The sequence below is a fragment of the Rattus norvegicus genome, chromosome X, assembly GCF_021556685.1.
Source record: "Rattus norvegicus strain SHRSP/BbbUtx chromosome X, alternate assembly SHRSP_T2T, whole genome shotgun sequence".
Classification (NCBI taxonomy): domain Eukaryota; kingdom Metazoa; phylum Chordata; class Mammalia; order Rodentia; family Muridae; genus Rattus; species Rattus norvegicus.
In genome coordinates, this window is record NC_141554.1 from 51,708,014 (window position 1) to 51,732,117 (window position 24,104).

At 38.2% G+C, this 24,104-nt stretch overlaps 1 protein-coding gene across 19 annotated transcripts in view; it reads right to left on the reverse strand.

Annotated features, from left to right (window-relative positions):
• Nucleotides 1-23,901, reverse strand: part of Mageb16 (MAGE family member B16) — a 218,310-nt gene extending 194,409 nt beyond the window's left edge. For 8 of the 19 annotated variants that reach the window (XM_087600004.1, XM_087600001.1, XM_087600000.1 and 5 more), the window contains exon 1: nt 23,684-23,871. The gene's annotated coding sequence lies outside the window, so the exon portion shown is untranslated. Of the gene's footprint in view, nt 1-23,671 lie in introns of all 19 variants that reach the window. The other 11 variants (XM_087599995.1, XM_087599998.1, XM_087599985.1 and 8 more) reach the window with 5 other exon arrangements.
• Nucleotides 23,902-24,104: the final 203 nt, after the last annotated feature.

Below are 24,104 nucleotides of genomic sequence, written 5' to 3' on the forward strand. Positions count from 1 at the left end.
CAGCAAATACAGAGGCGAATGCCAGCAGCAAACCACTGAACTGATAATAGGTCCCCTGTTGAAGGAATCAGAGAAAGAACTGGAAGAGCTTGAAGGGGCTCGAGACCCCAAAAGTACAACAATGCCAAGCAACCAGAGCTTCCAGGGACTAAGCCACTACCTAAATACTATACATGGACTGACCCTGGACTCTGACCACATAGGTAGCAATGAATATCCTAGTAAGAGCACCAGTGGAAGGGGAAGCCCTGGGTCCTGCTAAGACTGAACCCCCAGTGAACTAGTCTATGGGGGGAGGGCGGCAATGGGGGGAGGGTTGGGAGGGGAACACCCATAAGGAAGGGGAGTGGGGAGGGGGATGTTTGCCCGGAAACCGGGAAAGGGAATAACACTCGAAATGTATATAAGAAATACTCAAGTTAATAAAAAAAAAAAGAATTGGCATATTTTAAATTAAGCATATAACATTGTACAATGTTTAGATAAGAATGCCTAAAATTATTATTTTCGTTTTGGTTTTTTTTTTTATTTTTGTTTTTTGTTTTTTGTTTTTTTTTTCGGAGGTGGGGACCAAACCCCGTGCCTTGCGCTTGCTAGGCAAGCGCTCTACCACTGAGCTAAATCCCCAACCCCTAAAATTATTATTTTAGATCCTCAATATAGCAGATCATAAAAACAGATGTAAAATTGAATGTAGATATTTTTCATACATTCAGACTATAGTTCCCCTCCCTGTGGTCCTCCCTGTTAGTCCCCACGCCCTCTCCTACCCAAATCTACACCCTTTCTGTCTCTCAGAAAACATCCTGACATCAAAGGAGTAATAATAAAATAAGTTAAAACAAAAATAAGCAAATAGGAATAAAACAAAAAGAGTCAAAGAAAAAGTAGAAGAAAAGCATGTAGATACAGAGACATATATGTTCTCTCATGCTGGAATCCCTTAAAAATTTAAACACAGAAGCCTTAATATAGATGAAAAAAAGGAAAAAAGAAATAGCAATATATATGTACATATATATATATCCTTAATATATATCAAAAGGACCTAAGGTTTAAAACAAACAAACATTAACAAAATTAGAAGACAAAGAGCATTCAAAGGCGGCACTGAGTTTGTTTGCTTTTGGCCATATATTGCTGGGCATTGTCAAATGCCTATTAGTTGGAGATACCTTTGGAGTTAGGAATTAGAGAATGTGTCTGATTCTCTGTTCGGAACAAGGACTCCAAATGATAATGACTCATGCTGACCCTATACAGGGTGCCTCAGTCCCTTTGAGTTCAATCTGTCTCAGTCTTTGTGAGTTCTTATGTTCATTGGTCCTGCTGTGTTTAGAACAGGTTGTTTCCTTGATACCTTCCATTCCTCTGGCTCTTAACACTCTTTCTGCCTTATGTTCTGTAGGGTTCTTTGAGCTCTGAGGGGAGGAATTTGATGGATTCATCCCACTTATGGCTGAGTGTTTCAAGGTCTCTCATTCTGCATATTATCTAGCTATGAGTCTCTGTATTTGTCCCCATCTGGAAATAGAAGCAATGAAGAAAGAACACAGGGAAAAAACCCTGGATATAGAAAACCAAAGGAAGAGACAAGGAACCATAGATCCAAGCATCACCAAAAGACTACAAGAGATAGAAGAGAGAATCTCAGGAGCAGAAGATTCCATAGAAATCATCGACATAATGGTCAAATATAATGTAAATCAGAAAAAGCTACTGGTCCAAAACATACAGGAAATCCAGGACTCAAGGAGAAGATCAAACCTAAGGATAATAGGTATAGAAGAGAGTGAAGACTCCCAACTCAAAGGACCAGTAAATATCTTCAACAAAATCATAGAAGAAAACTTCCCTAATGTAAAGGAAGAGATGCCCATAAACATACAAGAAGCCTACAGAACTCCAAATAGATTGGACCAGAAAAGAAACTCCTCCTGTCACATAATAGTCAAAGCACCAAATGCACAAAACAAAGGAAAAATATTAAAAGAAGTAAGGGAAAAAGGTCAAGTAACATATAAAGGCAGACCTATCAGAATCACACCAGACTTCTCACCAGAGACTATGAAAGCCAGAAGATCCTGGACAGATGTCATTTGACCCTAAGAGAACACAAATACCAGCCCAGGTTACTGAATCAAGCAAAACTCTCAATTAACATAGATAGAGAAACCAAGATAATCCATGACAAAACCAAATTTACACAATAACTTTCTACAAATCCAGCACTACAAAGGATAATAAATGGTAAAACCCAACATAAGGAGGCAAGCTATACCCTAGAAAATGCAAGAAACGAATCGTCTTGGCAACAAAACAAAGAGAAGAAAAGCACACAAACATAACCTCACATCCAAACATGAATATAACAGGAAGCAATAATCACTATTGCTTAATATCTCTCAACATCAATGGTCTCAACTCCCCAATAAAAAGACACAGATTAACAAACTGGATATGCAATGAGGACCCTGCATTCTGCTGCCTACAGGAAATACACCTCAGAGACAAAGACAGACACTACCTCAAAGTGAGAGGCTGGAAAACAAATTTCCAAGGAAATGGTCTGAAGAAGCAAGCTGGAGTAGCTATTCTAATATCGAGTAAAATTGATTTTCAACTAAAAGTCAACAAAAAAGTTAAGGAAGGACACTTCATATTCATCAAAAGAAAAATCCACCAAGATGAACTCTCAATCCTAAATATCTATGCTCCAAATACAAGGGCACCTACATACTTAAAAGAAACCTTACTAAATCTCAAAGCACACATTGTACCTCACACAATAATAGTAGGAGATTTCAACACCCCACTCTCATCAATGGACAGATCATGGAAACAGAAATTAAACAGAGACATAGACAGACTAAGAGAAGTCATGAACCAAATGGACTTAACAGATATTTATAGAACATTCTATCCTAAAACAGAAGGATATACCTCGTCACCTCATGGTACTTTCTCCAAAATTGACCATATAATTGGTCATAAAACAGGCCTCAACACATGCAGATAGAAATAATCCCATGCGTCCTATCAGACCACCAAAGCCTAAAGCTGGTCTTCAATAACAATAAGGGATGAACGCCCACATATACATGGAAGTTGAACAATGCTCTACTCAACGATAACCTTGTCAAGGAAGAAATAAATAAAGAAATTAATGACTTCTTAGAGTTTAATGAAAATGAAGGTACAACATACCCAAACTTATGGGAAATAATGAAAGCTGTGATAAGAGGAAAACTCATAGCGCTGAGTGCCTGCAGAAAGAAACAGGAGAGAGCATATATCAGCAGCTTGACAGCACACCTAAAAGCTCTAGAACAAAAAGAAGCAAATACACCCAGGAGGAGTAGAAGGCAGGAAATAATCAAACTCAGAGCTGTAATCAACCAAGTAGAAATAAAAAGGACCATACAAAGAATTAACAGAACCAAACATTGGTTCTTTGAGAAAATCAACAAGATGGATAAACCCTTAGCCAGACTAACGAGAGGACACAGAGAGTGTGTCCAAATTAACAAAATCAGAAATGAAAAGGAGACATAACTACAGAATCAGAGGAAATTAAAAAAATCATCAGATCTCATTATACAAAAGCCTATATTCAACAAAACTTGAAAATCTGCAGGAAATGGACAATTTCCTAGAGAGATGCCACGTACCAAAGTTAAATCAGGAACAGATAAACCATTTAAACAACCCCATAACTCCTAAAGTAATAGAAGCAGTCATTAAAGGTCTCCCAACCAAAAAGAGCCCAGGTCCAGATGGGTTCAGTGCAGAATTCTATCAGACATTCATAGAAGACCTCATCCCATTACTATCCAAACTATTCCACAAAATTGAAACAGATGGAGCCCTACCGAATTCCTTCTACGAAGCCACAATTACTCTTATACCTAAATGGCAGAAAGACTCTTATACCTAAATGGCAGAAAGAAAGAGAATTTCAGACCAATTTCCCTTATGAATATCGACGCAAAAATACTCAATAAAATTCTGGCAAACCGAATCCAAGAGCACATAAAAACAATCATTCACCATGATCAAGTAGGCTTCATCCCAGGCATGCAGGGATGGTTTAATATATGGAAAACCATCAATGTAATACATTATATAAATAAAGTGAAAGAACAAAACCACATGATCATTTCATAAGATGCTGAGAAAGTATTTGACAAAATGCAACACCCCTTCATGATAAAAGTCCTGTGAAGAATAGGAATTCAAGGCCCATACCTAAACATAGTAAAAGTCATACACAGCAAACCAGTAGCTAACATTAAACTGAATGGAGAGAAACTTGAAGCAATCACACTAAAATCAGGGACTAGACAAGGCTACCCACTCTCTCCCTACTTATGCAATATAGTTTTGTGTAACTCTTTGAAGAATTTGATTGTTATTTTGATGGGGATTGCATTGAATCTGTAGATTGCTTTTGGTAAAATGGCCATTTTTTACTATATTAATCCTGCCAATCCATGAGCACAGGAGATCTTTCCATCTTCTGAGGTCTTCTTCAATTTCTTTCTTCAGAGGCTTGAAGTTCTTATTGTACAGGTCTTTTACTTGCTGGGTTAAAGTCACACCGAGGTATTTTATATTATTTGGGACTACTATGAAGGGTATCATTTCCCTAATTTCTTTCTCGGCTTGTTTCTCTTTTGTGTAGAGGAAGGATACTGATTTATTTGAGTTAATTTTATACCCAGCCACTTTGCTGAAGTTGTTTATCAGCTTGAGTATTTCTGTGGTGGAACTTTTGGGATCACTTAAATATACAATCATATCATCTCCAAATAGTGATATTTTGACTTCTTTTTTTCCAATCTGTATCCCCTTGATCTCCTTTTGTTGTCTGATTTCTCTGGCTAGAACTTCAAGAACTATATTGAACAACAATGCCAACCAATCTGAGCTTCCAGGGACTTAGCCACTGGAACCAGTGGAAGGAAAGCCTTTGGTCCTGCCAAGACTGAACCCCAGTGAACGTGATTGTTGTGGGGAGGGCAGTAACATGGGGGGAGGATGGGGAGGGCAACACCCATAACCCATATAGAAGGGGAGATGAAGGGGTTAGGGGGATGTTGGCGTGGAAACCAGGAAGGGGAATAACAATCGAAATGTAAATAAGAAATACTCAAGTTAATAAAGATGAAAAAAATTAGATAGACACCTTCTGCACAGTCATACACAGTACTGAGTGACCTGAAAACAGGCAATATTACAATATTAAAGCCAAAAGCCCAGGCCAGACAGCCAGGTCACTAGGGAGTATTTCTGCCTGTATGCATAGGGTAGTACTGTTAATGTCATCCCCTCCAACACATGGTGAACACATACACACATGTGCACACACATGTGCACACACACACACACACACTCCATTTCTTCACTAGTATAGACTCTTTGACTCCCAAGCCCATGCTGGTTATACCCAGGATATATATATATATATATATATATATATATATATATATATATATATATATATATACTGTCTGAAGACAAAAGTAAAAATCTCTTTGAAAACAACAAAACTGTTAGAAATGAAATAAAATCACAATCCCAAGAAAAGTTTTCTTTATTGAAAAAAATTAATATATACATTACTAGTGTTATTCTAAAATGTAACTTTAAAATGTCCTTGCAATTAAGGCATAAACTACTAAATCCATCTGTAAATGCTTCCATCTTTTGCTTGATCCATTTCTTTTCTCTAGATATAATTGCTTAATTTCTCATTTAGGTTTGCAATATATAGTTTTGTTATATTCATACAGAGTTTTGAATAGTTTTCCAAATGGTTGCATAATTTTTGTTTATTACATATGGTTAAAATGCACTACATATTATGTTTATTAGCTGAAAAAAATAATGGCTAATTATTTGCTAAGTATATAGTAGACCAGAATCAACAAAGAACATATATTTTCATGCTTGAGAGTATTTCATAATATTTGAATTACTGATTAGACTTCCTTATTAAATGCACACATATTGTGAGACATGCAATTTTTTCTAACATTGATTTTTTTCAAATTGCTTTTTAGTCATTGAGAATCATGAAAATAATTTATGACATACTTAAATTTAGCAATTTTAATACAGTTTACCAACTCATTGCATTGGTTATGAATTTTCTATCTCTAAGTAGCAACTTTATGTCACAGCTGGTTTATATTCTTCCCTCATCTGCATAATCTACTAATAACTTCACCCTTCATTTGCTTTGTATTCTAACTTGTAATACTTTCACGTTTTTGTTTGTGCAATTTATGTCCAATTGCCTGTTAAGAAACCCATCATTGCTACAGCCACAGTTGTGGGTAGGTGACTGAGCTACAATGCTCATTCTACTATTTTCTTAAAGAATTTACCACTATTTGTAAATAAACAGTTTAAGAACAGCATTCTATGTCCTGAATGACAAATTAGAGCAAAGAGAAAGTTTATTGCTCAGGATTCTTTCTTTTACAAACTCATTCAGGAACAAGTGTCTGCTTCATTTTTGTTTTGTCCTTTTTTCCCAGTTCTGTGGATCAAACCCAGAGTCTATTCAATGTTATACCGGAGCTTAATCAAGTGATGTCTGGCTTCAGTCAACAAATAGCTATTTTAATATTTAAAATAAAGTTTTTGCCTTTAAAATCATTTCCCCAATTTTATTTTTAATTTTACTTTATTTTTATTTATATTTTATTTTTTATTTTATTTGTGTGTTTGGAGAGGTATGCATGTGGTCTTTCAAGAGTTGGTTGTCTACTTCCATTGTACATTCTTGGAATCAAACTCAGGTATAGAGGTTATGAAGTAGGTGTTTATCCACTGATCCATCTACTGGCTCAATTTCCACAATATCTTGTTGTAAATCTATTTTCTTAAATTGAGTTATTCAGTTGTCTATGAAATGTCTTCTTTTCATCTCAGAGATTATTCACAAAATATAGAAATATATGTCCATTCAAGCGACATATATTTATTTTGATTAATGTGGAAATCTAGGTAGCTATACAAATGTTAGCATGATTGGAGGTCATTGGTGATGAAAAATTTTCTCCATTAGATAATTTCCCTGGAAGATACAATTTTAAGAAGGGGAAGCAACATCATAACATCTAAATTTAAAACAAGAGAGGAGGGTGGCAATATCAGATATTTTAGATGGCTCACTATGGAAATGTTACTTCTTTCTTGTTAATAGAACAGGATTTGGGTTATATTTCAGGCTCTGGGTAGATATATAACATTTAAACACTGCCCCATATATTATATACTTTTGTCCTTTTCCTTAAAAGTTAATCCTACTGATTTTGACAATCTCCTGATCATGGGACTACCCTTCAGAAATATGATTGACACTAAGAAATGTGAAAGGATTAGAAAAGTAATTATCCCCTTAGAGGGATGATGTGATTCCATAGTCAAAGCCCTTCCCTTTGTGCAGTTTCTCACAGTTTCTCACTGTTAAGCAGAGCAACATTTGAGTTGTAGTACAAAAGAGTAACTTCCTCCCCCTCTTTATTGTCCTTTCTTAGATAATGGCCAAAATTCTATGTCTGCTTTTTCTGAAACTTTGAGAACTCTTGTGCAAGTTCTGAAAACACTGGCTTCTCCATACAGCTACATGTGTACCCCTATTTCTCATTTCCTGCATTCTTGAACCCTGTGAAGATCCTCTTATGGTTTTTTCTAATTCTTTTTAAAAAGTTTTATTGCTATAATAAAATAACGAAAAAATAACTTGGAGAGAAGGGTCTTATTTCTATTTCAGTTGCATATCATAGTCCATTGCTCAAAGGAAATCAGGGTAGGAACTCAGAGCAGGAATTTGGACGTAAGAGCTGATTCAGAAGCCACGGAAGAACTCTGCTTATTGGCTTGCTCTTTGTGTATTACTCAATTTACTTTCTTTATCCAGGACTTTCAGCCCAGGGATGGCACCGCAGCAAGCTGGAACCTACCAAATGAGCCATCAATCATTTAGAAATCACTAAATATCAGCAAAAGAAAGATAAGTGGCAAACTGTAAATATTTAGTTTAATTCTTTTGTGGTTTGAAAGCATACTTCATGTTATTTGTATTCATTTCAGTTTGTTGAAGTATATATTATGGTGCTGACTCTGGTCTAACTTTATAAAATCCTCAAAAATGATAATTATTTTAACATACACACATGTGTGTGCATGCGTACATGCATGTGTGTGTGCATGTGTGTGTGCATGTGGGTGTGTTTGCGTGTGTGTTTGTGTGTGTGTGTGTGTGTGTGTGTGTGTGTGTATGTACAAACATAGCGCCTGCATGTTTCTAGATATATCACATATATAAAGTCCCTGAGGTGGGCAGAAGAGATAATTGGATCTCCCGAAACAGATGGTTGTTAGCTGTTATTAGCTGCCTGTGTTAAGAACATGTGCTGGGAACATAACTCAAGTCCTCTTCCAGAGCAACAAATGCTCTTAACATCTGAGCTATCATGCTCACAGACTTACTATTTTTTACATACTTAGAGTTAGAATTATTTGTTTGTTTGTTGTTTTCCTCCTCCTCCTCCTCCTCCTCCTCCTCCTCCTCCTCCTCCCCCTCCTTCTTCTTCTGGTTTCTCTTGCAGTCCTGGGTGACCTGGAACTTGTTCTGTCAATCAGGCTGGCCTCTAACTCAGAGATCTGCCTATTTCTACTTCCAGATGACTTCATAGGATTAAAACTGTACACCATTATACCCAGTTTTATTCCAATTTTTGAAGATGCACAGAAGCATTGATATCTAGGGGAATAGTAAATTAATTTTCTGTAATGACCCTAAGAGAAGGGACAACTACAAAGAGCTTAGGAAGGGAAGATGGTGTCCTTGTTCACTCTTGAATCTTCTAGGAAAGCTGGTAGATTGCAGATGTCTTTTTGTATCATCTCAACCTAGGACCCTAATGGAAGAGCTAGGGGAAGGACTGAAGGAACAGAAAGGGATTGCAACCCCATACAAAGAACAGTATCCACTAACAAGACCACACAGAGCTCCCAGAGACTAAACTAACAACCATTGAGGGATCTATGGCTCCAGCTACATGTGTAGCAGAGGTTGACTTCATTTGGCATTAATTGGAGGGCAGGCCTTGGGTCCTGTGGAGGCTTGATTGCTTCAGTGTAGGGAGATGCTAGAGCAGTGAGGAAGGAGTGGGTAAGTGGGTGGAGAAGCACCCTCAAAGAGATAAAGGTGAGGGGGTGATTGGATGGAGAGTTTGTGCATGTGTGAAACTGGGAGGTATATTTGATTTGAAATGTAAATGAATGCAATGATAAATTAAAAAGAATACTTTTAACTAAAAATTAATGAAAAAATAAATATACAAAAACACATGGAAACAGGTAGAAGCCTTTAAAGAGGAAACAAATATATCCCTTAAAAATACAGGAAACTGCAATTAAGCATGTGATAGAATTTAACAAATGGTCCAAGAACTAAAAATGGAAATAGAACCAATATAGAAACAGAAAGGGAGGCAACCCTGGAGATGGACAACTTAGAAAAGAGATAAGGAGCTACAAATACAAACATCAACAACAGAATACAAGAGATTGGAGAGAGAATCTTGGACATAGAAGATACCACAGAAAATATTGACACATCAGTCAAAGAAAATACAAAGTATAAAAATCTCCCAACCCAACATATCCAGGAAGTTCAGGACAAAATGAAAAAATCAAACCAAAGAATACTAGGAATACTAGGTAAAGAATCCCAGGTCAAAGGGCCAGAAAACATCTTTAAAAAAAACAAAGAAAAGTTATCTAACCTAAAGGAAGAGGTGACCATATACATAAAAGAAACCTATGGAATACCAAATAAATTGGACCAGAACTGAAAATTCTCCCTTTAAATATTAAATAAAACACTGAATGCAGAGAGACAAGAAAGAATATTAAAAGCTGCAAAGGAAAAAGTTCAAGTAATATAAGAAGGTAGACCTATCAGAATTACACCAGTCTTCTCCAGAGATACTCTAAAAGCCAGAATACCCTGGACAGATGTCATCCAAACCCTAAGAGAACACAAATGCAAGTCCAGGTTACTATACCTAGCAAATTCTCAAGCAAAAATCAAATAGATGAAATAAGAAAGATATTCCAAAAGAAAACCAAATTTTATAAGGACAGCATAAATTTTGCAGGCAAGTGGATGGAACTAGAAAATGTCATCCTCAGTGAGGTAATTCAGAACCAAAAGGACATACATGGTATTTACTCACTGATAAGTGGATATTACACGAAAAACTACAGAATTTCCAAAATACAAACTACAGGATATTTGAAGTGTACCAAACAGAAAGACCCAAATGAGGATGCTTTAATCCCACTTTGAAGAGGGAAGAAAATAATCATGGTAGGTAGAGGAAGGGAGGGATCTGGGTGGATGAGGGGAGGCACAGGTGAAAAAGGGAACAGGATCAGGTATGGAGAATAGCAGGAGAGAAGCTGACGGGGCCAGGAGAATAAATGGAAATAAGCCTTGTTAGTTGGGAGGTGGGGAGAACCTCTAGAAAGTACCAGAGACCCAGGATGCTAGAAATTCTCAAGACTCTATGGGGTCCTTAGCTAAAATACCCAACACTGGGGAGAGGGGAGTTAATGAGACCACCTCCAGTAGAAAGAGCCTCAAGTAGAGGGAGGGTGTTACCAACCGACAGTCAAAATTTCTGATACAGAATTTTTCCTATCTAAAAGAAGCGTAGAGACAAAATTGGAGAAGAGACTGAAGGAAAGTCTGTCCAGTGACCAGCCCTTCTTGGGATCCATCTCATGGAGGGTAGGAGGCAGAACATGGCCTGGCACTATTACTGATGCTATGATATGCTTACAGATGGGAGCCTGGCATGTCTGTCCTCTGAGAGGCGATACCAGCATCTGACCAAGTCAGATGCAGATACTTACAGTCAACCATTGGACTGAAGTGCGGGACACCTATGTTTGAATTTAGAGAGGGACTGAAGAAGCTGAAGGGAAGAGTCAGCCCATAAGAAGACCAGCAGTCTCAACTAACCCAGATGCCAGGGAACTCCCGGAGACTGAGCCACCAACCAGGAGCATACATGTATCAAATTGAGGCCCCTGGTGCATGTATAGCAGAGATCTGCCTGGTCTTGCCTCAGTGGGAGAAGATGCAATTAATTTTAAAGAGATTTGAGGCCCCAGGGAAAGGGGAGGGCTGGTGGGGTGGGAGTACTCTCTAGAAGGCAAGGGGTAGGAGCAATGGGATGAAGAACTGTGGGAGGAGGTATGGGAGGCAAGAACTCAAATATAAGTAAGTAAAATATTTAAAAAATTAAAAAGACAAAGAAAAGAAACCCAAATAAAAAAGCCAAGGCATTTAAATTATTAGTTTTAGAGAAAAGACTCAGTTATAAGAATGGTTCTTGCTTTTGTGTTTAGATTAAGGTCCAGGTCAAAAGTGCGGATGAGTGGTTTTATGTTTCCCTTGAACTCTGTGCTCAAGAAGATAATTTATTATCCAGTGTGTGTGTGTGTGTGTGTGTGTGTGTGCGTGTGTGTGTAGTCCATCCCCTTGTGTGCAATGCTGTGTACTATAAATAAACAAGGAGAATTTGAGAGGATTTGGAGGTTGATGAGACAAAATTTAAAAATTCAAACCATGTGGTAGAAAAGAAGTTATCAAAGCTAAGCAGCAGTTCTGAGAAAAAAGAATCCATTGTCCCAGAATGGCTTTCCATCATTTCTTAACAGCAGGCTCAGGCATTCGACTTGGTGTCCCATTCCCCTGGGATGTGCTATTGCATGTGCTATTGTTAAACTTCTGGCTAAGTGAAATGGTGTTCCATTCTTTAATTCTCTGCTCCAACCAGGGTTTGACTCTATAGGATAAATTTTCGCATAGAGGTACCCAATGGTACCAGCACATGAAATCTAAAGAGCATTAGAATTCTTTAGGCAGTGACTTCTGTAAGATCAGTGATGGGTCTCTGTTAACTAACTTTGCTTTTAGCAGGGAGGCGTGTAAGTGGTTGTCATCACATTTTCAGTGTACAAGTACCGAGTCCTGGCAGAGATCTGCAAGAAGAGTAAAATAAAGGAAGGCAGGTAAGAAAATAAGAATGTAGATTGGTGAGCAGATTCTGGTAAGTAGAGAAAAATCTGGACTCCATGTCTTGATGTACCAAGGAGGTGGAGCAGCCATGCAGACATCCCTACGTTCATTAGCACTGTTGTAGCTACCTTCCTATGTATGTGGCTCTCTTGCTTGTCCACATGACCGTTACTATCTTTGACAGATGTAGTTGCCTACTCACTTGGCTTGGTAGGCAACTCTGTGTGTGCATTTGTTCAATATTTTTCATGGCACAAGTCTTTGGGGGAATGTGTATATCATCTATTTTCATCTTTGGATCATTGTGTGTCTGTATATGGGCCCTTCCAGTGGGTCTCCAAAGGTCTTAACTACACAATTGTTATATGTTGGGTAGAGTACATACTTTTATTCTCTCCATTAGGTGAGGCAGAAAGGGCAGATACACCTTTGGCCTTTGTTTAAGTGGTTCTATGTAATCCACAAAAGAGGAAGAAGGAAGAAGGAAGAAGGCAGAGTTTCTATCTGGTTCCTCAAATCTATCATAAAATCTTTGGTAGTTGCCTGCCTGTCATTTTCTTGTGATCCAGAAAAAGAGAAAGGGGGAGGAGAAAGGAAAAATCATAGTGGTATGATGTTTTTTGTTAAAGAAGAAAAAGAAGCTTATAAAATTTCATGCTCCTTTGAATTCATGTCCTTAAGAGATTACAGTCAGGATTATACTTTGCATTCATTACTGTTGTCATAGAAAAGGTTGACAGAAAAAAATGAATCTTTGAGTAAATAAGGAATGATTAGAGTTAATGTAGTTGATTTCAACAAGAAAAGTGGCAAGGAAAGTGAGATTGTGATGTTACCAATTAACATTTAAAAATGCTTTACTAACAAGATAACGTATTAAATCAATGAAATACCAGAGAAATACATAAAATAACATGATATCTCTTTTCTCTTACTTTTGCATATTACTGCCTAAACCAGTATGAACATTAATATCTAATTTTCTGATCCATTATATGAATATTAAGATAAATATCAATATAGCTGCATATTGTTGCATTTTAATATGTAGTTTTTATTCAGTTTTTAAGCATATAGGTCTATGAATAAAATTTATAGATCTGTTAAAAAATTCTCCATACCTAACATGGAAACATATTCAATATGTAATTATGTAATAAACATAATAATCCATAGTAGAAATGTGCTGTGTTTTTTTGATTTGTTTGCATGTGTTTTGTTTTGCTCTTTATAGGTTTTTGAGTACCGTGCATGTATCTTCAAAACTCACCATGATATGATGGTATTTTCAGTTCCAATGAATTAGATTTCCTCATATACTACTGTATGTATACATTTTTTCACTCATGTGTTACATTCCAACTGCAGCATACCCTCCCTTGCTTACCAGTTCCCTCCTCAACCTCTAATCTCCCCCAGATATGTTTCACTTCAGAAACAAACAGGCTTCCCAGGGATATCAAATGAACACACCCGGGCTAGAGCCTCCCCTTCCTCCAATCCTTCCAGTCTATCCTTAACACCACCCGCCCACACACACACACACACACACACATTGGCTTTACCTTATTCCATATCACTCTCCCCTGTCTATCTCTTCCAGTTCCAATGACCTCTGTTTCATGAGTTCTTTATTTATTTTGGCTATTAGATGTTTATCAAAAGTGCAGATAATGAAAGTCTTTTCAGATTCACCAGACTTCTGTTATTTGTTTTTGTTTTTGTTTTGTTTTGTTTGGTTTTGTTTTTTTTTCCCTACTGATTATTCCCTTGCCTTACAGAGTTTCCAGATTCATGAGATCCCATTTATTTATTCTCCATCATAGTGCTTTTGCTATTAATATTCTATTAACAAATTTGTCTCTTGTGCCAATGTTTTAAAGGTTAATCCCTATATTCTTTTCCATTAGGTTCAGTGTGTCTGCTTTTATGTTGAGGCCTTTGATCTACTTGGAGTTGAATTTTGTGCAGGTTGATAAATATGGGTCTATTTGCAGTTTTCTACATGGAGACATTCAGCTAAACCAGCATCATTTGCTGGAAATACATTCTTTTTTTCCAGCGTGTATTTCTGTCTTCTTTATCAAAAGTCAGGTGTCCATAGGTTTGCAGATTTACATGTGGGTCTTTAATTCAATTCCATTGATCATTATGCCTGTTTTTATGATATACCATACAGTTTTTTATTACAACAGGACTATAATGCAACTTAAAATCAGGGATGATGATATCTCCTGAAGCTCTTTTATTGTTCAGTATTGTTTTACCTATTCTGGGATTTGGGGTTTTCCATATGATATTGAATATTGTCCTTTCAAATTTGTAAAAAAGTGTGATGGAATTTTGATGAGGTTTGCATTGAATATGTAGATTGCTTTAGACCAAGAAACCAAAAATTCAATCGCCATATAAACAAACTCAAAAAACAAATACATGATCATCTCACTGGATGCCAAAAAAGCCTCAGATAAAATCCAACAGCAATTTCATGATAAATGTCTTAGAGAGTTTTGGAATAAAGGAGAAATTTTATTCTGTTAATTCTATCAATCCAAGAACCTAGGAGATCTTTCCATCTTCTGATATCTTCTTCAATTTCAAAGACTTCAAGTTTTTTGTCATACAGGTTTTTCTCTTGCTTCATTAGAATTACCCAAGATATTTTATATTCTTTGTGGCTTATTGGGAAGTGTGTTGATTCCCTGATTTCCTCAGTCCATTTGTCATTTCTAGTAAAGGAAGGCTACTGATTGCTTCTCTCTCTCTCTCTCTCTCTCTCTCTCTCTCTCTCTCTCTCTCTCTGCTGCCTTTTTTTTACACCTACCCCTTCCTGCCTCCTCACCTGACATTCTGCTACACAGCAGGATTAGGTCTTGGCAGGACCATGGGCTTCTCCTCCCATTGGTGCCCAACAAGGCCATCTTCTGCTACAAATGAAGCTGGAGGCATGAGTCTGTCCATGGTAGTCTTTGAATAGTGGTTTAGTGCCTAGGAGTTCTGAATGGTTGGTATTATTCTTCTTATGGGGTTGCAAGCCCCTTCAGCTCCTTTAATTTTTTTTCTCTAACTCCTCCAACGGGAACCCCATTCAAAGCTCAATGGTTTGCTACTAGCATTCACCTCTGTATTTAACATGCTATGGCTGAGCCTCTTAGGAGACATCTATATCAGGCTTCTGTCTGTTGTAAAAATATAATAAATAAAAAAGTATGTTGTTGTCTTTTACCCCGCTAGGTCCGGCACCTCAGTGCCCCAAGATATCTGCTAGATATCTTGGCAGAAACACATCCCAACTCCTCGGTGGCCCAGTGTCTCTCGCTGCCACACACTTTCCTACAATCAAACCATCACATAAAAGAACACACAACACAACACAATAACCTTTGACCCAATTGGTAAGATATAATTGCCCACTTAAACATACAAAGCCCGGTACCATCCATCCCTTGAGATGTAAATACACAGAGCAGAATCTTAACATCACCTGCCATGGCTTCTCACCTTCTCTCTGTCTCCCCTCTGTTCTAGTCTCCTCCTCTTCCTTCAAACTTCTCTCCAGCCCATCCTTCCTTCTCCTCCAATGACAGGCCTCCTTCTATTCTGTACCTGCCCCTCACCTGTACTTTACAAATTCAATGGGGAGGTTGTCCTGGTAAAGTCACCTGAGTTCTGAGTAGTGACTAGGCAGTTGTCCTTGGGGCAGTGGAATTAGCATCAAAATACAGATAACTTCAGGGTAAACCACAACACCTGTCAGCATGTACTTCTTGGCTTCATCAATATTATCAAGTGGAACAGGCTCTGAATAGCCATTCCTTCAGTCTCTGCTCTAAACTTTGCCTCCCTAACACCTACTATGGATATTTTTGTTCTCTTTTTAAAGAAGCACTGAAGCATCCACACTTTGGTCATCCTGCTTCTTGAGCTTCATATGGTCTGTGGATTTTATCTTGGGTAATTAGACCTTTTGGGCTAATATCCACTTATCAGTGAGTACATACCATGTGTGTTTTTCTGTGATTGGGTTACCTCATTCAGGATGATATTTTCTGGTTCCATCCATTTGCCCATAAATTTCACGAAGTCATTTTTTGATAGTTGAGTAGTACTCCATTGTTTAGATGTACCACATATTCTGTATCCATTCCTCTGTTAAAGGACATCCGGGTACTTTCTAGCTTTTGGATATTACAATAAGGCTGCTATGAACATAGTGTACCATGTGTCTTTGTTGTATGTTGGAGCATCATTTGGGTATATGCCCAGGAGGGGAATAACTGAGTCCTCAGGTAGTGCAAATCCCAATTTTCTGAGGAAATTCCAGACTTATTTCCAGAGTGGTTGTACCAGCTTGCAATCATACCAGCAATGGATGAGTGTTCCTTTTTCTTAAACCCTCAACACCATCTGTTGTCAACTGAATTTTTGATCTTAGTCATTCTAACTGGTATGAGGTGGAATCTCAGGGTTGTTTTGATTTCCAACTCCCTAATGGCTAAGGATGTTTAACATTTCTTTAGATTGTTCTCAGACATTCAGTATTCCTCAGCTGTGAATTCTTTGTTTAACTTTGTAACCCATTTTTCAATAGGGTTATTTGGCTCTTTGCAGTCTAACTTCTTGATTTCTATGAATATTTTGGATATTAGTCCTCTATCAGATGTAGGATTGGTAAAGATCTTTTCCCAATTGGTTGGTTGCCATTTTGTCCTGATGACAGTGTCCTTTGCTTTACAGGAGTATTGCAATCTTTTGAGGTCGCATTTGTTGATTCTTGATTTTAGAGCATAAGCCTTTAGTGTATTGTTCAGGAAAATTTCCCCATTGCCCATGTGTTTGAGGCTCTTCCCCACATTTTCTTCTGTTAGTTTGAGTGTATCTGGTTTGATGTGGAGGTCCTTGATCCACTTGGACTTAAGCTTTATATAGGACAATAAAAATGGGTTGATTTGCATTCTTCTGCATGCTGACCTCCAGTTGAACCAGTACCATTTGTTGAAAATGCTATATTTTTTTCCACTGGATGTTTTTAGACCCTTTGTTAAAGATCAAGTGACCATAGGTGTGTGGGTTCATTTCTGGGTCTTCAATTCTATTCCACTTATCTACCTGCCTGTCTCTGTACCCATACCATACAGTTTTTATCACTATTGCTCTATGATACTGCTTGAGGTCAGGGATGGTGATTTCCCCAGAAGTTCTCTTATTATTGAGTATAGTTTTCAATATTCTGGGTTCCTTTTTATTCTAAATGAATTTGCAAATTGCTCTTTCTAACTCTATGAAGAATTGAGTTAGAATTTTGATGGGGATTTCATTCATTCTGTAGATTGCTTTTGGCAAAATGGTCATTTTTACTATATTGATCCTGCCAACCTCTGATTATGGCAGGTGTTTCTATCTTCTGAGGTCTTCTTCAATTTCTTTCTTCAGAGACTTGAAGTTCTACTCAAACAGCTCTTTCACTTACTTGGTTATAGTCACACTGAAGTATTTTATTTTATTTGTGACTATTGTGAATGATGTCATTTCCCTAATTTCTTTCTCAGCCTGTTTATCCTTTGAGTAGAGGAGGGCTACTTATTCCCTTGAGTTAGCTTTTTACCCAGCCACTTTGCTGAAATTGTTTCTCAGGCTTGGAAGTTCTCTTATGGAACTTTTGGGCTCACATAAGTATACTATCAAATCATCTGCAAATAGTGATATTTTGACTTCTCCTTTTGCCTGTTTATATCAACAAAACTGGAAAACCTGGATGAAATGGACAATTATCTAAACAAATACCAGGTACCAAAGTTAAATCAGGAACAGATAAACTATCTAAACAGTCCCACAACTCCTAAAGAATTAGAAGCTGTAATTAAAAGTCTCCCAACCAAAGTTTGTTTAGTGCAGAAATATATCAGACCTTCATAGAAGAATTAAAAGGAGTAGTGTCTATACTATTCCACAGAACAGAAATAGAGGGAACACTAGCCAATTCCTTTTATGAAGGCAAAATTACACTTATACCTAAATCACACTAAGATTGAACAAAGAAAGAGATCCTCAGACCAAGTTCCCTTATGGCTATAGATCTTAAAATACTCAATAAAATTCTTGCAAACCTAATCTAAGAACACATCAAAATAATGACTCATTATGATCAAGTAAGCTTTATCACAGGAATGCAGGGATGGTTCAATATACAGAAATCCATCAGTGTAATCCACTATATAAAAAAAACCTAAAGAAACAAGAAAAAACACATGATGATCTCATTAGATGCTGAGAAATCATTTGACAAAATTCAATACCCCTTCAAGATGAAAGCCTTGGAAAGATCAGAAATTCAAGGCCCATACCTAAACATATTAAAAGCAATACACAGCAAACCAGTAGCCATCATCAAACTAAATAGAGAGAAACTTGAAGCAATCCCATTAACATCAGGGACTAGACAAGGCTGCCCACTCTCTCCCTATTTTTTCAATATAGTTCTTGAAGTTCTCACAAGAACCATCAGACAGCAAAAGGAAGTTAAATGGCGACAAATTGGAATGGAAGAAGTCAGAATATCACTACTTGCAGATGATGGGATAGGATAATTAAGTGACCCAAAAAATTCCACCAGAAAGGTCCTAAACCTGATAAACGACTTCAGCAAAATGGCTGGATATTAAATTAACTCAAACAAATCAGTAGCCTTCCTCTATTCAAAGAAAAAGAGGCTGAGAAAGAAATTAGGTAAACAATACCCTTCACAATTGTCATAAATAATATAACATACCTTGGTGTGACTCTAACCATCAAGTGAAAGACCTGTATGATTAGAAATTCAAGTCTCTGAAGAAACAAATTGAAGATCTCAGAAGATGGAAAGATCTCCCAGGATTAATATTGTATAAGTGGCCATCTTGCCAAAAGCAATCTACAGAGTGAAAGCAATCTCCATCAAAATTCCAAGAGTGGGTGGTTGGGTAGTGTAAACAGGATAAGATTTGAAATGTAAATTAGAAAAGAAAGAAAAATTTGCAAATTAATTTGGAATAACAAAAATCTCAGGAGAGTGAAAACTATTCTCAATGATAAAAGTATTTCTTGGGGAATCAACCTGACTTCAAGCTGTATTACAAGAGCAATCATGATAAAAACTGTACAATATTGGTATACAGATAGGCAGATAGATCAGTGGAATAGAATTGAAGACCCACAAATGAATCCACACACTTGAAGTTTGACAAAGGATCTATAACCATCAAGTGGAAAAAAGATAGCATTTTCAAAAAGTGATGCTGGTTCAAAGGGTGGTCAGCATGTAGAAGAATGGGAATTGACCCATTCTTATAGCTTCTGTACAATGCTCAAGTTCAAGTGAATCAAGGACCTCCACATAAAACTAGATACACTGAAACTAATAGAAGAAACATTATGGAATAGCCTTGAAGACATTTCTACTGGCTAAAATTTCCAAAACAAAACACCAGTGGCTTATGCTCTAAGATCAAGAATCGACAAATGGGACCTGATTAGTTTTCAAAGCTTCTGTTAGACAGAGGAAGCTGTCAATAGGACAAATTGGCAACTAATAGATTGGGGAAAGTTCTTTATCAATCCTATATCCAATAGTGGGCTAATATCTAATATATACACAAAACTCAAGAAGTTAGACTCCCTAGAATCAAATAATCCTATTAAACAAGGGGTGCAGAGCTAAACAAAGAATTCTGAACTGAGAAATATTAAATAGCTGAGAAGCACCTAAAGAAGTTTTCAACATCCTTAGTCATCAGGGAAATACAAATCAAATCAACCCTGAAATTCTACCTCACATCAGTCAGAATGGCTAAGATAAAAAAAACTCAGGTGACAATATATGCTGAAGAGGATAAGGGTGGGATTACAAGCTGGTACAACCACTCTGGGCATCACCCTGGAGGTTCCTCTAAAATGTGGACATTGTACATCCTGAGGACCAACATATACCGATCCAGGGCATACTCCCACAAGATGCTCCAACATATAACACGGACACATGCTTGACTGTGTTCAGAGCAGCCTTATTTACAATAGCCAGAAGCTAGAAAAATCATCAGATCCTACTACAAAAGACTGGGAAATCTAGAGGAAATGGACAATTTTCTAGACAAATACCAGGTACCAAAGTTAAATCAGGAACAAATAAACCATTTAAACAACCCCATACTCCTAAAGAAATAGAAGTGGTTATTAAAAGTCTCCCAACACAAAAGAGCCCAGGACCAGATGGGTTTATTGCAAAATTCTATCAGACCTTCATAGAAGACCTCTTACCAATATTCTCCAAAGTATTCCACAAAATAATATATGAAGCACTACCAAATTCCTTCTGTGAAGCAACAATTAGTCTTATATCTAATCCAAACAAAGACCCAACAAACAAAGAGAACTTCAGACCAATTTTCCTTATATCGACACAAAAATACTCAATAAAATTCTCACAAACCGAATCGAAGAATAGATCAAAATGATCATCCATTATGATCAAGTAGGATTCATCCCAGGGATGAAGGGATGGTTAAATATATGGAAGTCCACCAACATAATCCACTATATAAACTAACTCAAAAAAAGAAATAAAAAAACCCAAAACCCACATGATCATTTCATTAGATGCTGAGAAAGTATTTGACAAAATTCAACAACCCTGCATGATGAAAGTACTGGGAATATCACAAATTCAAGGCCCATACCTAAACATAGTTAAAGCAACATACAGTCAACATTAAGCTAAATGGTTAGAAACTTGAAGAAATCCCACTAAAATCATGGATTTGTCAAGGCTAACCACTCTCTCACTAATAATTCAGTGTAGTACTCGACATCCTAGGCCGAGCAATCAGACAACAAAAGGAGGTCAAAGGGACACAAAGAGAAAAGGAAGAAGTCAAAATATCACTATTGCAAATGATATAATAGTATACTTAAGTGACCCAAAAAGTTCCACCAGGGAAAAACTAAGCCTGATAAACAACTTCCGCAAAGTGGCTGGCTAAAAAATTAGCTCAAACAAATAAGTAACCTTCCTCTACTCAAAGGATAAACAGGCTGAGAAAGAAATTAGGGAAATGCCATCATTAAAATAGTCACAATTAACATAAATTCCCCTGTGTGACTCTAAACAAGAAAGTGAAAGTTCTGTATGGCAAGAACTTCAAGCCTCTGAAGTAAGAAATGGAAGAAGATCTGAGAAGATGGAAAGACCTCCCATGCTCATGGATTGCAAGATTAATATAGTAAAAAATGGCCATTTTGCCAAAAGCAATCTACAGATTCAATGTAATCCCTATCAAAATTCAAACTCAATTCTTCATAGAGTTAGGAAGAGAAATTTGCAAATACATTTGGAATAACAAAAACATAGGATAGGGAAAACTATCCTCAGCAATAAAAGAACTTCTGGGGGAATCACCACTCCTGACCTCAAGCAGTATTACAGAGTAATAGTCATAAAAACTGTATGGTATTGGTACAGAGACAGGCAGGTGGATCAGTGGAATAGAATTGAAGACTCAGAAATGAACCCATATACCTATGGTCACTTGATCTTCGAAAAAGTGTCTAAAATCATCCAGTGGAAAAAGATAGCATTTTCAGCAATTGGTACTGGTTCAACTGGAGGTCAGCATGTAGAAACATGTTAATTGATCCATTCTTATTGCCCTGTGTGGAAGAGTTGTGGTCATATGAGCACTGGGGAAAATTTCCTGAACAAAACACCAATGGTTGTCGCTTCTGTCTCTGTCCCGCAGAAAGGAGTGACACTACGATGTTCTTTTCAAACTGGTTTATTCAGGAACCTTACAACATACAAACAGGAATCTTTCTTTTCTTTTTCTTCTCTCTCTCCCAGCCCCTGAGCACACTCCCTTATATCCTCCCTCAACTCCGTCTCCTCAGTCCAGACTGTGTAATCTCAGTTCATAGGTCCACATCACATGGCCTGATCTTGTGTCATGGTGCATCTGCACAGCTCTCACAATGGACGTGGCTAGTTTCAGGTTTGTGAGGAAGTCAGGTGCTAGTCATGAGACTTAGCTGCAGTCCCGGGCGCCATCTTGGGACTGCCACCACACCCGCTACCCACATCCCCCACTTCTTTATGTTTTTGGCAGAGAGAATGCCTGTGTTAGGTTGCCCCCTATAGCAATGCCCCTTACCCGTCAACGGGAGACAAACAGCTTAGGTATGATCCCTGTCTTAGGTTGGTGACACACCCAGTCATTGACTACTTCTCTAGCATACCAAGCCACACTTGAGGAGACTGTCCCGTCTCCACCGCTGCAAAAGCCTGTATCATTAAGGCTTGAGTTCTGTGCTGACGAAACTGTATACAGCACATGCACCAAAAGGCCAGGACACTAATAAGAATCAGGCATAGGGCAAGTCTAGCAGGTCCAGCCCATTCTTTCGGCTGTGAGGCAGCGGCGGCGATCCAATAGGCTAGTCCTCCAGCTAAGGACACATCCACTCAGGTGGAGTTGATATGGACGATGGATTGTCTCAATTCCTGAACTAGTCCATCAAAATGTTGAGACCAATTTCCTGTATGATACTGAGATATATTATGGGATAACTGACAAGCACGACTGACATTCACAAATGGTATGGAGGTGACACACAGTCCTGAATATTTCCACTCACAACCCAATTGCATTAACTCCATCATAATATCCGCTTGTTCCTGGAGCAAATCAACCCTTTGATACAGCAGCAAAATTCCCGCTTTCAACTGACTATTAATATTACCCTGAACATCCAAAGCTTCTGCAACACCTGTGGATAAATTACTTACAGCTACTGCAGTCTGTACTACGGTGGTAAGGGATATGGCCGCAGCAATGGCTGGGGTGGCAGAAATTGCTATAACAGTAACAATGGCTGCAGTAATGCCAAAAACTCTCCAGATTTCCGGTTGTAAGCTAAGTCCCTCTGCCCCACCTGGAGCGTACGGAGGCAGATGAGGTGGCCCCGGAGCCGATGGTTCTACCTTTGGTTTCACTTTCTCTAAGCTATCGGCGATGCTTTCCAGATCGTCTTCCGACATTTCCCCCTCGCTAGAATATCCTTCGGTCTCTAATTTTTGAGAACATTTCTCCCTACCCTGACTTAGTGCCTCATTTCCCTTTTGGAGCTCCGCGCCACTCCTTTCCTCATCCCCTATGTAATTTTTCACTAATTTCCACACTGGCAGCACTCCTTTTGGTAATACCCCCTGCTCCTTGGCAAACCTCAAATCTTTCCCTAATTTCTTCCAACTGGGCATTGTAAGATGTCCTGTCACCAGAAACCACGGAGCAACGTGCTCCACTGCTCTTAAAAAATTCTCTACTATTTCTTTCTTTAGCCTGATTCCTTTCGCTTTTAACAAATCCTTGAGGGCTTGGCGAACTGTCTGAACTGATGTCGAGTTCCCCATTGTGCTTGGTGCGACTTGTCCCAAAACCAGGACCTTATAGCCTCAATCCAAGAGCTTTTTGACTTGTCCCAAAACCGCGAACCTTATTGTCTCAATCTGAGAGCTTTTCTCGTCCCACTTACCTGGGAACTTACCAGCTAGCTGCCCTGACCGTGATGAGTTCTGAACCAAGGAGGAGGTTCCCCGTACGGGCCACCACTTGTCGCTTCTGTCTCTGTCCTGCAGAAAGGAGCGACAACACAATGTTCTCAAAGCGGTTTATTCAGGAACCTTACAACACGCGAACAGGAATCTTTCTTTTCTTTTTCTTCTCTCTCTCCCAGCCCCCGAGCACACTCCCTTATATCCTCCCTCAACTCCGCCTCCTCAGTCCAGACTGCATAATCTCAGTTCATAGGTCCACATCACATGGCCTGATCTTGCGTCATGGTGCGCCTGCGCAGCTCTCACAATGGACGTGGCTAGTTTCAGGTGTGTGAGGAAGTCAGGTGCTAGTTATGAGACTTAGCTGCAGTCCTGGGCGCCACCTTGGGACTGCCCCCACACTCGTTCCCC